The 14,965-nt window shown below is 41.0% G+C and overlaps 1 protein-coding gene across 3 annotated transcripts in view; it reads right to left on the bottom strand.

The window, feature by feature from the left end:
* LOC128745393 (plexin-A4) overlaps nucleotides 1-13,401 on the bottom strand; it is a 114,944-nt gene extending 101,543 nt beyond the window's left edge. Inside the window, exons 1-2 of one of the 3 annotated variants that reach the window (XM_053842478.1) lie at nucleotides 13,162-13,401; nucleotides 12,017-12,526 (exon numbers count right to left, since the gene is read on the bottom strand). The gene's annotated coding sequence lies outside the window, so the exon portion shown is untranslated. Of the gene's footprint in view, nucleotides 1-12,016; nucleotides 12,656-13,161 lie in introns of those variants that run through there. The other 2 variants (XM_053842460.1, XM_053842469.1) reach the window with 2 other exon arrangements.
* Nucleotides 13,402-14,965: the final 1,564 nt, after the last annotated feature.

Below are 14,965 nucleotides of genomic sequence, written 5' to 3'. Positions count from 1 at the left end.
TATTTTCAAGTTGTGACATAAAAGTAACATGTTGCACAACTCAGAACATCAGAAAGACAAATTAGTTTCATTTAATGGATAGGAGAATATTTCATGTAGACTAAACCAAGTTTAGATTCGCATTGCTATTTGCAATATGTATTACTTTAAACAAGTACGACATTTGATTTATGTTGTTCACTTGTGAATTTAATTTAAATTACTTCTTTTATTATCATCAAATTTCCTAATCTAGCAATCAAAATTTCCCAGTATTATTTATAATTCTTCCCAAATATCAAGTTAGTAATTATGTATTAATATATTTCTTTACCCATTTTTCTGAAATTTGAACTCATTCAATCATTGTGAACAACCTAACTCTAGTAAACTCTTATGAAATTTTCATCTGGATCTTTCGATAACTTCTTTAATTTTAATATGTAATTGTTACGTCAAAATCCGCAGAAATCGCATCTGTTTAGGTCTATTCGTTTTACTAGGTCTACTGACCTCTAGTTAGGTTAGGTTAGTCCTCGCTATGGCATTCAGTAAAACCGAAATCAATGTTGCGAATCGAGCGAGAAGTCAACGATGCCTACTCACACGCGAGAGTATATGAGAAATATAGTATTCAACGCTTACATCGCTCACGCAGTCGTAAAAGAAACAGCCACCGTTGCAGTGTGCAGACATTCTGCTACGCACACACTCGCGCTTGCACACCCTCACATTGTGCTCCTGCATAGCTTATTCGCGAGTCAAAAACTCATGAGCAATCAGCTGCCCGTGAAGCTAATAGGGAACTGTTATTCACATTTTGCATTACTTTTTCTTTTCTTCGTCATCTTCGCCGTCGAGTCTATTCATGGGCGGGAGTGCGAACCCTCGCGAGTAATCGGTATCAGCAGTTCGGGCTTCAACGACGAACGAGAACGACGACCGTAGCTGTTAGCTAAACACATACACTCGCAGAAACTCGTTGCAGTGCATGAATAAATTAGAGCGAGGGTCCGAAAGAATAAGTGCGCGTGTGTGAAGAAATTAGACCACACGAGTGTGGGCTTCGCAACACTGGCCCGAAAGCAAAGCCTGGATGCTACACACCGTTTCAAAACTTAAGCTTCTATTTTTATACAACATACTTCGCTGCCAGCCGATCAAAGTTGATAATTACGCTTCTAATAGTAACATCCACGAACTCAGACATATTTTTATAAAAAAGGAAATATTTTGACTTAATGGCAAAATGTACAGAAAAATATAATCTGCGGCATTAAAGATAACAATTTTTCCAAGCTGATTGAAAGCGCAGTCGGGCTGCGAATATTTGATTCATCCAAAAGAATCGTTTCTGTTTAGGTATTTGCCATACTTATTCGTATTATTTTTTAACTATATATTGGCATTCGGTAGAATGATTACATCTAATTGTATCAATATGCAATTGTATAAATCTGGTGAGGCCTCATGAGGTTGTGATTCTTGGCTGGAGCGTTTTTAATAGCTCCTCTTACCAGTATATTATCAGGTATCAGGTATCAGCATCTTTGGCTCGAGCAGAACGTTCCTCACAATCATGTGGAAGATTTGTGCCTTGCCCAACTTGCCCGTGTCATCATTTACCTGATGAGAACGAGAAGGAAAACAGGAGGACTAGGAAGGGCTGGATGAGGAATTTGGACAAACACAAACATATACATACCGAGAGATTTTTGTACCCCCGAGGGGATACTGCAATCCTTGGTAGTTAACTTATCAATAGTACACTCCCTGGGGGGTATACTGATGATAAATAAGAGCTTTATCATGTACATGTTCAGATGAAAACCAAGATCGAATCTTTTGTTTTATCCAACATGCCGCAATTGATAAAACAGGTTCCGGTCCGAAAACCGACTTTTCTGCTCCAGATCTTGCTAGTTCATCAGCCCATTCATTTCCGGTTATACCAGAATGGCCAGGAACCTAAACCAGGTGAACGGCATTTAGAATGCTTAGTTCTTCTAATTGTGTGTGGCAGGCGATGACTGTTTTAGATTTAGAATTAGCCGCACAAAGGGCTTTTATAGCGGCTTGACTGTCAGAACAAAAGTAGATAATCTTGCCTATCAGTTCTTTCTAAAGTGCAAACTGAGCTCCGCACATAATTGCAAAGATTTCAGCTTGGAAAACGGTGCAGTAACTACCCAACGAATAGGATTCTTCCAATTCCAGCTCACGGCAGTAAACACCAGCACCCGCACGACCTAGTATATTACCAGTATATTACCAGTAACTCTATAAGAAACATCATTAATGTCATTATTATTATTATTATTATTATTATTATTACTGTTATTATTAGTAGAATATAAAATTCTGCATGAAGGATTGATAATAAGTAGGGTTACGGAGCTCCTAATGTTACATTCGGGCTTGTGTTATTCGGGCTAATCTTCTGTATATATAAGAGTCTTGTCTGTAGCCAAAACGAGGGGCGCAATATATTTTCGTGGTAACAATAGCCCACATTAAGCAAAGACTCAAACCAATCATACCAGATTGCATTCAAGACGAGCAAAAGTATCGTGGTTGCACTTCATTGAGTTACATTGCGTTAGCGTTACGTACCGTACCTCCGATTTGCTCTCAGTTAGACACGACGCGACGCACGCGGGGTACAGCTAGTGGTATATAATCCTTCAGTTGATGTTTTTCGAATCATTGCTCAAAAAGATCAGAATGCATTGAATATGTGGATTTAAATCGCGCCGTTTTGAGCCTTGATGTATAAAGATATTTAAACCGAACCACGCGAAACATTATACAGGGGTTAGACAAAATGATCGGGACATGTAAAATTTTGATGAAATTCAAACGGCCATAACTTTTACAAAAATGAACATTTTTAGATGAAACCCATTATATTCGACGGGGAAATTTTCCTAGTTTTCCGAAAATATTTCAAAATTTGTAATAGTCAGCGGATACCGGAGATATTCCGGGTTGTCTGAGGGTATGTCAAAAACTGATTTTTTTTAACCTCCTGTATCTTTTTTCTGTCATGGAAATTTATTAATTTACATATTTTATCCCAAAACTAGATTTCATTTCCAGTCGATTGGTTGAAGAAGAACAGAAATCCGGCGAGAAACAACCGAAATATGGCCATTTTAGTGAAATCAGTTCTGGAAATGTTGCCAGTAATGTCTTACCTTTATGACCATTTTAGAACATGACCAAAACCATTCCAATATGGATGTCAAACTTCAAAAATTGACGAGAGTTGAAAATCCTGAAGTTTGACACCCATATTGACATGATTTCGAATATTCCCTGAAACGACCACTTCCGCCGGGGACCTACAACCTGCAACAGGGTTGCCATGGCACGCTGCGGACCTGGGAATGCTTCCAGTGTCAATAGCTCATAAAACCTTAACGTTTGATGCTCATATTGGCATAGTTTGCGATATGTCCTAAAGTGGCCAGAGCAATAGATGTTACTAGTACTGATTTTACGAAAATGGCCGTAACTTGGTTTTTTCTCGTCAGATTGCCGTTCTTTTTTCACCAATCGACTGGAAATGAAATCTAGTTTTGGGATAACATATGAATATGAATAAATTTCCATGACAGAAAAAGATACAAGCGATGAAAAAAATCAATTTTTGACATACCACCAGATAACCCGGAATATCTCCGGCGTACGCTGACTATTGCGAATCTTGAAATATTTTTGAAAAACTAGAAAGATTTCCCCGTTGAATGCAATTAGTTTCATCTAAAATTGTCCAATTTTGTGGAAGTTATGGCCGTTTGAATTTCATCAAAATTTTGCCTGTCCCGATCATTTTGTCTAACCCCTGTAGTTGCTCGGCGAAAATGTACATTTGGAAACAATTTAGCAAAATCGAGAACAAAACAACTGCTGTTCTGTTACCTTGCAGAAATCGGCTTGTTTATATTACCAACCCTTCCCCCACGTTGAAGACATTTCACCAATTCGATCCGTTTTTATCAGTACATTCTCTGTTCACTGCTTCTTCTTCTTCTTCAGCATAGAGCCGAGGTGGCTCGTGCTGTTTCAAGCCCTCGTCTCCACTCAACTCGGTCTTGGGCCACTCGTCGCCAATTTCCTAGTCGCCTCAGAAGTCGTAAATCGCTTTAGACCTGGTCGAGCCATCGTGCACGTTGGGCCTCCCTGTTCTTGGTGCCGGTGGGGTTTTTGAAGAGGACTATTTTCGTCGCACTGTCGTCCGGCATCCTTACGACGTGTCCGGCCCACCGTAGCCTGCTAACTTTCGCAAGATGTATGATGGGAGTCTCCCCAAGCAGTGCCTGTAGCTCGTGATTCATACGCCTCCGCCAGCACCTTCCGCACGAACACGGCAAGGGCGCGTATGTCCTCCGTGAGCAGCGTCACGGCTTCAAGTCCATAAAGAACTACCGGTCTAATAAGGGTTTTGTACATTGTTAGCTTCGTGCGGCGGCCGGCGTATGCGTTCTGACCGTAGCGTTTTTCGAAGGGCAAAGTCGGCCCTTCACTGTTCACTGCTCTTCCAAAGAAATGGCAAATGTGCGTGCGCATACATGTACATGTATGCAACCATATTACAACCGAATACTACAACTGTTGCGCTCTCCTTTAACACAGATATCAAATTGGTCTAGCAATAATCGTTGCAATGTATTGGGTATCGAAACGATGTTATTGAATCGATGTCAATAATCTCGATGCTCCTGATCCTGATCATAAAAAAAAATTAAATCTATACCAGAGATAACATTCTATAAACTAAAATCGCTGCAAAAAATTTTACTGGTTGGCTATATGGGTGCCTTTCTAAAATTTATCTGTTAAAAAAGAGTTAATTTTCCTCCAGCATTTAATTCTGGACTTTCCAAGGTCGAACGGAGCCTGCATGGTACCAGAGAGTACCCTGTGCAGTAAATTGCTCCCTCAGTTCCAAGCTAATAAATGACAGTTAATTTTTTCCCGGCAGAGTACAGTCATCGCGATGGAAAAGCTAACAAATACAATTTATGGCGCAATCAACTACCCTCAACTACCCCCAAGCACGGATGATGCTGGCGGTGTGATGGATACAGAGATGGAAGAGGACTTTAACCTCGACAGCATGTCGCTGGAAGGAGGACTTTCGGCTTCATCCCTGATCCCGAATTCACCAACAGGGAATACGGGGCAACCTGAGATTCCGGAGATGTGGCCAAGCGACTCCCCAAGACGCAACGGCGACGGCGGAAATGGTATTGTAGCAAGGGCTACTCAAAGAAGAAAGCGGAGGAACTCGCACTTCTGCCAGCGGGACCTGGTCGTTAACAAGAGGTGACGATCCGCTGAAACGGCGTCACCGAATATCAGTAACAGAGGTCCCACTAAAAAGCGACCACGCAAACGAGTTTGCTCGGGCCCTTTACCACCAAAACCACCCTCGGGGTGCACATACAGGGAATTAGTGGATCCTTTCAGCGTAGCCATAACTACGGCTGATTATCGCGTTTCTCTGCTCACTACGGATCAGTTACAGACTGTCCGTGCCGTTCTTCTGGGACATATAGCAGACCTGGAGACTCCAGATATTAGGCCCATGTTCAGGAGCTGCCAGTTCAACAACAGCTACTTGATATTGGTTTGCTCTGACCAGAACAAGGTAAAATGGCTGAAGCAAACGGCATCTACTCGCGTCCTGTGGGAAGGAGCACAACTACGGGCCTTCGACACGAAGGACTCATACCTTCATAGGGTACTTTTAGGACAGTATCGGCACTAGGGACGAGAGAATTCTGAGATTCCTTTAGAATCAGAACAGCGGCTTTTCAACGCAAGCGTGGCAGATACGCCGTCGCAATATTTGAAAAGACCGTTGTACTGTTGGTGGATGTTAACCAAAAGTCGGCAAGCCAGATCGCCGTCTAGCGCTTTACGCTAAACTATACGTTTGGCAAAGCACGCATGCGGCAGGTTTATTTGTTTATTTAATTAAATTTTTCATCTAACCTTTATAGGTCTCAATGAAATTTGTAGGTGAGGAAAAGCCCACTCGAGGTTGACCCTCAAGTGAGCGTAAAAACCCCACCATCTTTTGACACTGTTTACAATTAATTTTATAATTTCATGATTCATGCCTACAAACTACACACAACTACAGTATTAGTATGAAGCAAATTACACTGAACATTAACTTTAAACATCTTAATTTGACAGTAACATATTACATTGCTTAAGTCTATTTTTAAAAGTATCACTTGAAATATTGAAGTCAAATAAGGATATTTGGAGCATCTATTTCTCCCGTTAACACTTTTCCAACAAAAATAGCTTTAGAAATATTTCGTCTCTTTACCAGCGTGTCGATGCCTAGTAATTGACAACGGTCAATATAGACTGGCAACTGGTTTGGATCACGCCAAGGCAGAGACCTGAGGGCGTATCCAGCTTGTACTGCTTCAATTCGATTAGTCCAAATTTCAGTATATGGACTCCATATTACAGCTGCGGTTTCCAAAATGGAGCGGACAAGAGAAAGGTACAACGAACGCAAGCAGAACGGGTCAGTGAATTCTCTGGAAATTCTCATGATGAAGCCGAGGTTTTTATTAGCGTGTGCTATGATATGCGAATAATGGTGCTTAAAGGAGAGTTCTGAGTCTAAAAATACTCCTAAGTCTTTGACAACTGAGACTCTTTTAAGCGTTTCTCCAGATATGGTGTAGTCGCATAATATTGGATTTTTCTTACGTGTGAAAGAAATCACAAAGCATTTCGACACACTAATAGTCAGTAAATTGTGCCAGAACCAGTTAGAAAATGAATCCAGCAACCGTTGCAGCTCAATGCAGTCCGCCATAGTTTGTACAGCAAGAAATAGTTTTAGATCATCAGCATAAATTAGTTTAAAGCCAGGCGGAATAATGAAACAGACGTCATTAAAGAATAGTGAGAACAGCAGCGGTCCTAGGTTACTGCCTTGAGGAACACCAGACACGCTGACGACGCTGTTTGATTCTATGTTGCCTAATTTGACACAGAGCGAGCGGCCAATAAGGTAAGATTTCAGCCAGTCAGTAAAATGTTCAATTTTAGCCAGAAGGATCGAGTGATCGACACGGTCAAACGCAGCTTTCAAGTCAGTATAAATAGTGTCCACTTGCAAGCCATTTTCCATGTTTTGTATACAATGAGATGTAAACTGAAGCAAGTTTGTGGTTGTGGATCTACCAGGGTAGAAGCCACGCTGATCCATGGAGATGTATGACTTAAACTCGCGTTGTAGAATTTCAAATAATTTCGATCCTGCAGAGAGAGATGTTATTCCTTTTTTAAACACAGGCCGACTTTTTCCAATAATCGGAAAATGTTGCTTGTGACAATGATTGGGTGAATATCATTCTTAGTGGTACACACACCGCAGTCCCACACCTTTTTAGTACAAGCAGGAATACCGTCTGGACCAGTTGATGTAGACGGTTTCAGCTTTTTCATAGCTTTAAGTAAATCCTGGTCAGAAAACCTGAGACTGTTTAAGTTTATTACATTACATGGTACGTTGCGAAGGGCACTTTCCACTTGTATTGGGCTAGCCGAAGTCGAATTAAACACGCTCGAAAAGTGCTTCGCAAACAAAGTACAGATGCCATCAGGTGTATTGCACTTTCACTTCCTATAAACATGCTGGTCGGAAGACCGCTTTCTTTACGCTAACTGTTTACAACTGACCAAAAACGTTTACGATTTCGACTAAGTTCTGATTGTATGCGTATCACATGCATGGAGTAAAGAAAGCGGTTATAGAGTATGTAACTGTTATTTGCGTTAGAAAACGCGAGTTTAGTCATTGGATTTCGCCGCCTAGTATATTTCTGAAGCGTAGCTGCCCTAAGGCGCTTCAACTCCCGAAGTCGTCGGTTGGACCATGGAGGCTTCGATCGGGGACGTGATGATGGAACATGGTCATTGAATAGCCGTTGCAGCGTCAACGTGAATAATTCCATTGTACCATTAATATCAGTTGTCCGGTTCAGTAAAGTATCCCAGTCGATTGTGAGTAGAGAATTCTGGACCCCAGCAAAATCAGTTTTGGAAAAATTTAATTCGTTAATTTCCGACAACTCTCAGGTTGCCAGGGTGGCAGTTTTGCTACAAAAGTGTTTGCGGTTAAACGGCAAATTTAAGATCAATGTGATCTTCGGCAACTTTTTGAACGACAAAATATGCTTTTGAAGGGGTCGTCCAATATTCAGATTAACAACAATTAAGTAATAACTTTTTAAGGTAATTTGTTTTCTATTTTTTAGTTTCAAAACATTAAAGATAAATCAATTTTATGTATTTTTTCTGAATATAACAAATTCCTATCTTCTACCTATTTTCAGCAGCAGACAGGTTTGTTTTTGGATGACCCATCAAATCACATTTCCTCTTGTAACATGTTTATCTCAACAGGTAGCTCAATATGATGTTCTAGAAAGTGTTTTGCACATAAAAGAGGAATATTATTGCTTGAGACTGTTTTGTCTTTTCTGTATGAGTTAATAAGATGTAATTTATTTTAGGTTAAAAACAGTCTGACGAAAAATCCGTATATCTCCGTAAAGACTCGCGATCAAAAACTTTTTCGAGGATTTTTCTCGTATGTTCGAAGTTTGCAGATTTGACGGGAAAAGCGATTAGATACCTTGATATTCAGTCAATTATAACTAAGATAGAAATACCTGAAAAGTTAGGAGAATACTAAGATGCTCCAAGACAACAACAAAATATAATTAATGTACCTCCGAATTTAATGTAAGGTCCGTTATAGTCTAAAGCAATTGTTTCCCGAACAACTTTGGCATTGAAAATGTGATGCATGATTCTACCCAGTTTTGCACATCAATTCAATTGGTATTTCGGGCCACCAAACAAGCTGTCCTAGGATGGTTTTAAGCTTCGCAGCTGAGGGGTGTCCTTCGTGCGCGATTGTCAAGGCTGTTTTCCGCAGTTCCGAAATAACTACGCAACCAGTCGTAACTAACACACGAGTAGTTAAATTCTTTTGAAGTTGTTGGTACTTTTCGCAAAAGTGCTAGCTAGTTTCCGGGGTGTCTAAAGCGTCTATAACCCTACTGAGGGTTTGATCATTACAAATCAACCCCACTGAGTGTTCTCTGTTACAAATTTGAAACAGTTCGCCTTAAGCGAAGCTATTTTCTAAGGACTAGTGTAATCGCCAAACGACTCATCATTATCGTAGTATAATCCTGACGGAGAATCAGCTCTGTTATCTATTCCTTGTACGTACTCTACTTTATAATTATAGGAGCTCAGTCTTAGTGCCCAACTGTCTGCCCTTTTTGAAACAACCTGAGTACGGTTTAAAATAAATGCTACGCCTTCCGAGTCGGTTCGTAACGTAAACTGTCTTCCGAGTTCGAAAAAACGAGAAGTGCTCTACTGCCCAAACTCCAAACTGAAGGCTTCAAGTTGATTTTACCCATATTTTTTCTCCGTAGTTGTTGAGGATTTGGAAGCAAAACTAATTATCCCTGAAGAACTATGCTCATTTTCTTGCTCTTGAGCAGCTCCCAACGCTCTGCGGCCGAGAAATAACCAAGCGAGAGACAGCAATTCACGATATGGTGTTTTACTATCTCAAAAGCTTGGGATTGTTGAGAGCCACATCCCGATGCTCTTATGATTAATGCTAGTCCTAGGAAGCTTCTTAGTTCAGAAACTGTCCAGTTCCAGGTTTGGTCAAATTCATATTTAGCTGTGTTCAGAGTTGAGTTGTTGGATTGGATAAAAACAATCCTTCTTTCCTCTAGCATCATAGAACCGGGGTGGTTCTTCCCGCATCAGTAATTGCTCTCTACCGTACTTGGTCTTAGAGCTACTCGTCGCCAATTCGTTGAGCGTCTTGACACACACACAAGTCGGTGTCAATCTGATCGAGCCATCTGGAACGTTGGGCGTCTATTCCGAGTGACGGTGACATTTTTGAGCAGAACGTATTTCACTGCATAGTCATTCGGCATCCTGGCGACGTGACCGGCCTACCGTAATCTCCCAACTTCCGCCAGATGTATGATCAGAAACTTTTTGAGTAATGGCTGCAACTTGGGATTCATACGCCTACGGCACTCTCCGTTAGGCTCGACTTCCAGCTTGAATGCGTGGTTTAATGAGAAGCGTTGTCAAAGGCACCCTCTATATCAAGGAAAGCTACCAATGAGACTTTTCATATCAATAAAATTCTCTAACTTGCCAACTAATATGTTTAATGCATCTACAATGTAGATTTACTGCTCCGAAATGCGAATTGAAATTTACTCAATGGAGCTTTCTTTAAATATATTGCTTTAATGTAAGTCGTCAATTTTTTCCATAGCTTTTAAGAATATGGAAGTCAGACTGATTGACCGAAACGCTTTCGGTCAAGTGTTCTGTCACTCTCACCAGCTTTCGGTATGAGTATTACCCTTGTTTGTCTCCAAGCGGTGGGTACCATGTGTTTTGAACGGTTCGGAGTCCGATTGCCCATTCTATTTTGGAATCAGTTAAAATGGCTTTGACTATTTCATGAGCTTCTGTTTCAACTTCACTTGTTCCTGGCCCTAACTCAGATTTTGCATCTGACTGTTGTTGATAGGAAAAAATTCTGGAAAGTGTTTCTCCATCAGGTTCAATGTTTCTTTGGAATTACTAGTAAAGGTACCGTCTTCTTTTTTTAAACCACCCATGGTATGGTCTTTCAAAAGTGCTTTTTGTAACCTAGCAACTGCAGGAGTGCTTTCAACCTTATATTTATTAGATAGGGCTCTTTTATATGAAACCCAATTTCCCGTAAGTTTTGCCTTGTTCAATAGTTTTCTTGCGGACGAAGTTCTTAAAGAGCCTTGTTCCACCACGATTTTTTTGTTTGTCGGCGGAGGGCGTGTTATATTTTCGACATATTCTACTGCTACTCTCTTTAGTTCTGGTATTGTTGGTGATACTGTCAATTATTGTTTGTATTGCTCGCATCTTTTCTTGGAGGCAGTGGCCAGTTTCTACTATGTATTCCATTTCTGTTTGTTTCTCTACCTCGTTCAAGGGAATATTTCCATAGTGGAAATCACATGGTGGAAAGCTGCCATTTTATGTTAGTACGAGTGAGTGGACGAGAACTAGGTATAGCTCACTTCATATTAGTAGGTTTCCTATATCATTAAAATTCCAAATGTTCTACATTTTCCAGTTGTCTAATCGCCATTATTTCCAAGGAAGTTGTTCTTCGTTTTTCCAATTCATAAGTGAAGTTTATGTCCTGTGCATGCTGTTTATCCGCTGTCCGCTAGTTAAAGATTCATTAAGTCCAGAATTATATATTTTACGATGAAAATGACCTCCGATTAGAAGCAAACTAACTCTTTTGTTCCAATCAAAGGAACGAACGGCTCAAATCCTTGTCATGACTCAGCTAATGCCATTCCGTTGGGCATTTTTTCAGCTCATTCCTCAAATACTCTCAACTTATCATATTAGGAAAAACTGCATTGACCTACCCTTTCCCATTCCGGTCTCTTCCCCCATCAAGCTGCCAGCTACTGCACACGGCCAGTTTCAAAATACGACCGGATCCCAGCCAGCAGCGCCCGCCGTCAGAGCAACTATCAGAGCAACGAAACGACGAACGATGTAAGTGATATACGCGATCGGGCTCGCGCAATTCGCGATTTCTGAAGGTAATCCAGTTTTTTCCCCTCTCTATCTAGCCATCTCGGTCTGTCTCTGTCCGATTGTGTCTTGTTTTGTTTTGTGCTGTTTTCTGCGCACGATTTGCTTTCTTCCGTTCGGAGTTACGGACGGGTCGATTCGAACCATCGGACATGGCGAAGCAAGCAGCAAACCGTGCGGATGGGTGATGGTGAAAGAAAGTTTGAAAAGAAAAATTGGGAACTGACTTAGTGGTGGAGAAAATTCCGCTATTTCCACTCGTTCGACAGCTGAAACATGATGACGGGAGGAGGACGGAGGACGCAGTAAGCAAGAGGCGGACAGACGGACCAATTACCTTATCGAGTCTAGTATGCGAATTGAACGAATTAGCGGGGCCAACAGCAGCAATATTTCCGGCACAACAGCAGCAGCGCATCATCGGCCGAATGTATCAATCAATTTTTGCTTCGGTTTTCACTCCGTTCGCTTTGCCACTTCACTGCACTAAATGGGAAACCACTCTACTGGACTGGTGAAGCACCCCTCGGCGGATATTTTTCTACACTTTTTGTTTAATTTTATTTGTTGTAATAAAAACCGAGGAGTTTACCCCTTGATTGGACACTTTCACATAATACTTGACACCAAAAGCAGTGTGCAGCGGCAATATCTGGCCAGGCCAGACTGCCTCTAAGGGGCAGGCAACATTTTGCACACTTCGTATCACTGGATGCAGCCAAATATCCACTGGGTCTGCCTTAACTTCCAACTTTTCCTTCTTCTTCTCCAGGGGTTCCTTTCACGGCAATGCCACTGGACTGCCCCAAAAATCGCTCAATTCACTTCACTTCTACCTACGTACGTGCTAGAAAACATCTTATCTTACACTACACTGCCTCTAAAGCTAAATTTTACTAAAAAACACTCTTTTTACACCATTTTTACATCGAGACAAATTTTCTGTAACTTCTACCCGACAAGACAAGAAAAAAGCTTCTCCAAACGCAAAACGCCCTACACACAGATTCTTTCTTCTCTCGCAGACCATTCCCGTTCGCGCTGTCTCACTTTCGCAGCCACGCTCGCCCGTTCACGCCTTCTCATTCATTCCGCCGCTCACAAACCGAGCCGGAGCATATCTCTCACAAAGTCACAAACAGTCACCACAAATCCAAGTAGGTGTTCGCATCACCGCTCTCGCTCTTACTCACTCTCGGCTGGATTGAACTGAACTGGACTGGACCACAGCTCCGCTCGCTCACTCAACCCAACCCAACCCAAACCAAATCAAACCAAGCCTCGCTCACTCCCTTCCGTAGAAACAACCCATACTCGAACCAGCAGCAGCAGCAGCAGCCCGAGCAGAGCCCTTAACCCCCCAGTCGATGTCGACAACGTCGTAATCTGTTGCTTTTGGGGCCGCTGTTTTCGCCACGGTCCGACCGATCCCGACTTCAAGCCAGCCAACGCGTACCACCAGGCAAAAATTACTTGTTTTACCTGCGATTTTGCTACGGGTTACACGATTTAAAACACTAGCCTACGGGTGTAAACATGATTGCTGTTGCAAATGGTGTCTGCATCTCATCATCATCCTTCTTCGGCCGAAGTCTGCAATTCTCTTGATTTCATCACCACACTAGTCTTCACTTCACTTCACCAATGTATGTATATGTATGTATGGTTCACTACCACTGCTTAAACACTTGTGGACACACGCACCGTCCGAACCGGAGAACTCGCCGCCGCGACTCGTTGAACTCGACTGAAATGGATTTCGCTGTTCGCTCAAACCGTGCGACCGTGCCATTTCCACTGAGGGCAGGGTTGCCACATTTGTTTGCATATTTTTCTCTGACAATTCCTGGAAATTTCTATCCGTGAGAGCGAACCATAATCTAAAAGAGTCAGGATTTGGAAGCAAAATAATGATTGATTAAAATTAAGGGAAAAAGAGCTGTTTATCGTATCGTTGAATCTTAACACTACCGTTCATGTAAATTTTTCGAATTGTTAGTTTCCCTTCCGTCAATTGTATTGACAAAATTTCTCTAACATACAAAGATGATTTGTCATATGTTTTTAACATTTTATTTACAGTTTCATAGAAATTGTAGAAATGGAAGGTTTCCAATTGAAAATAATTCACTACTGAATGTTCATGATTGAGAAATAACAACTATTTTCCACAAAGACAAATCTCTGCAACTTTAATTATAGGTAAAAACGGCTTTTTTCTTAAAAACAATCATATACATGTTAATGATGAAAAGGCTTAAGCGAAACGGGTTGAACTAACAGCTTGGATACAATTTAAATCGGAAGATATTATTAACATCTTAACATTTGTATAAATTCTATTGACGGAAACAATACAGAAAATCTGTAAAATAAGAAGAAATCCTTAAATGTGGCAACATTGACTGAGTCGGTCGTCATGAAATGTGCAGGCAGTGCAAGCCTCTATCATGTGAGATAATGAGAATTAAATGGGATGGCTTGTTTGAATTCCGATTGGAATGTAAATTCCGTCTTCAGCAGGTACGGAGATTCCAACAAGGCGTAACCGGATAGAAAGAGATAGCTTGCTATCAAAACAGTGAGCTGTCTCTAGTGTCGAAATGTCAAAATTCTGGGTGCATTTCGTGAAAGTGAGGAAAGTGAGTTTAAGTGAGAACGTGATAAGAGAAAAACCATCACTTATTGCTGCGGTAGTTAACCGAGTTTTGCCTTAATCCAAGTTTTTGTATGTAATTATTCCGCTATTCCGACAGTTGGTTACAGAACTTGAGCGTGCTTGAGCTGCTTCTGGAACCTCAATTAAAGAAAACTAAATATGCCTACCAGTTAGTTGTATTTAAAGTTGATTTGATCAGAAATTTGTAACATTATTCGCGTTAGATGCTTAAGTAATTGCTATGCAGCTATGAACAATTTAACAAGAAAAATGACTTAGGAGTTTTCATGTAAGTATTAATTGTGTCTATAATGAGCAAAAGCTATAGAGAGATATCTATTACAACCTTCCGTAGCTGCCGTGCCTTAACGATTATGCTGCGATTAACGATTGCTTATGATAAAATCTTCATCTGTTCCTTTTCTCTTTTTTTTTGTGTCCCGTTCTTCGCCCTTTCCTGAATCGTAAATTGCTTCTGCTCTGTTTTTCGTCTAACTACTCCGTCTGTTTTGCCCGTTTCCTGTCTCGTTCTTCGGTCCATTTTTCCTGTCTCGTTCTTTGTCATTTTCTTCTACTTTTCGAATTTATTTTTCTTTATATCGGTCCCGATTTTTGGTCCTATCGCTT

Source organism: Sabethes cyaneus, chromosome 1, assembly GCF_943734655.1.
Source record: "Sabethes cyaneus chromosome 1, idSabCyanKW18_F2, whole genome shotgun sequence".
Taxonomy (NCBI): Eukaryota; Metazoa; Arthropoda; class Insecta; order Diptera; family Culicidae; genus Sabethes; species Sabethes cyaneus.
The sequence above is the reverse complement of the archived record's forward strand: the minus strand, read 5'-3'. Positions and strand labels throughout refer to the sequence as shown.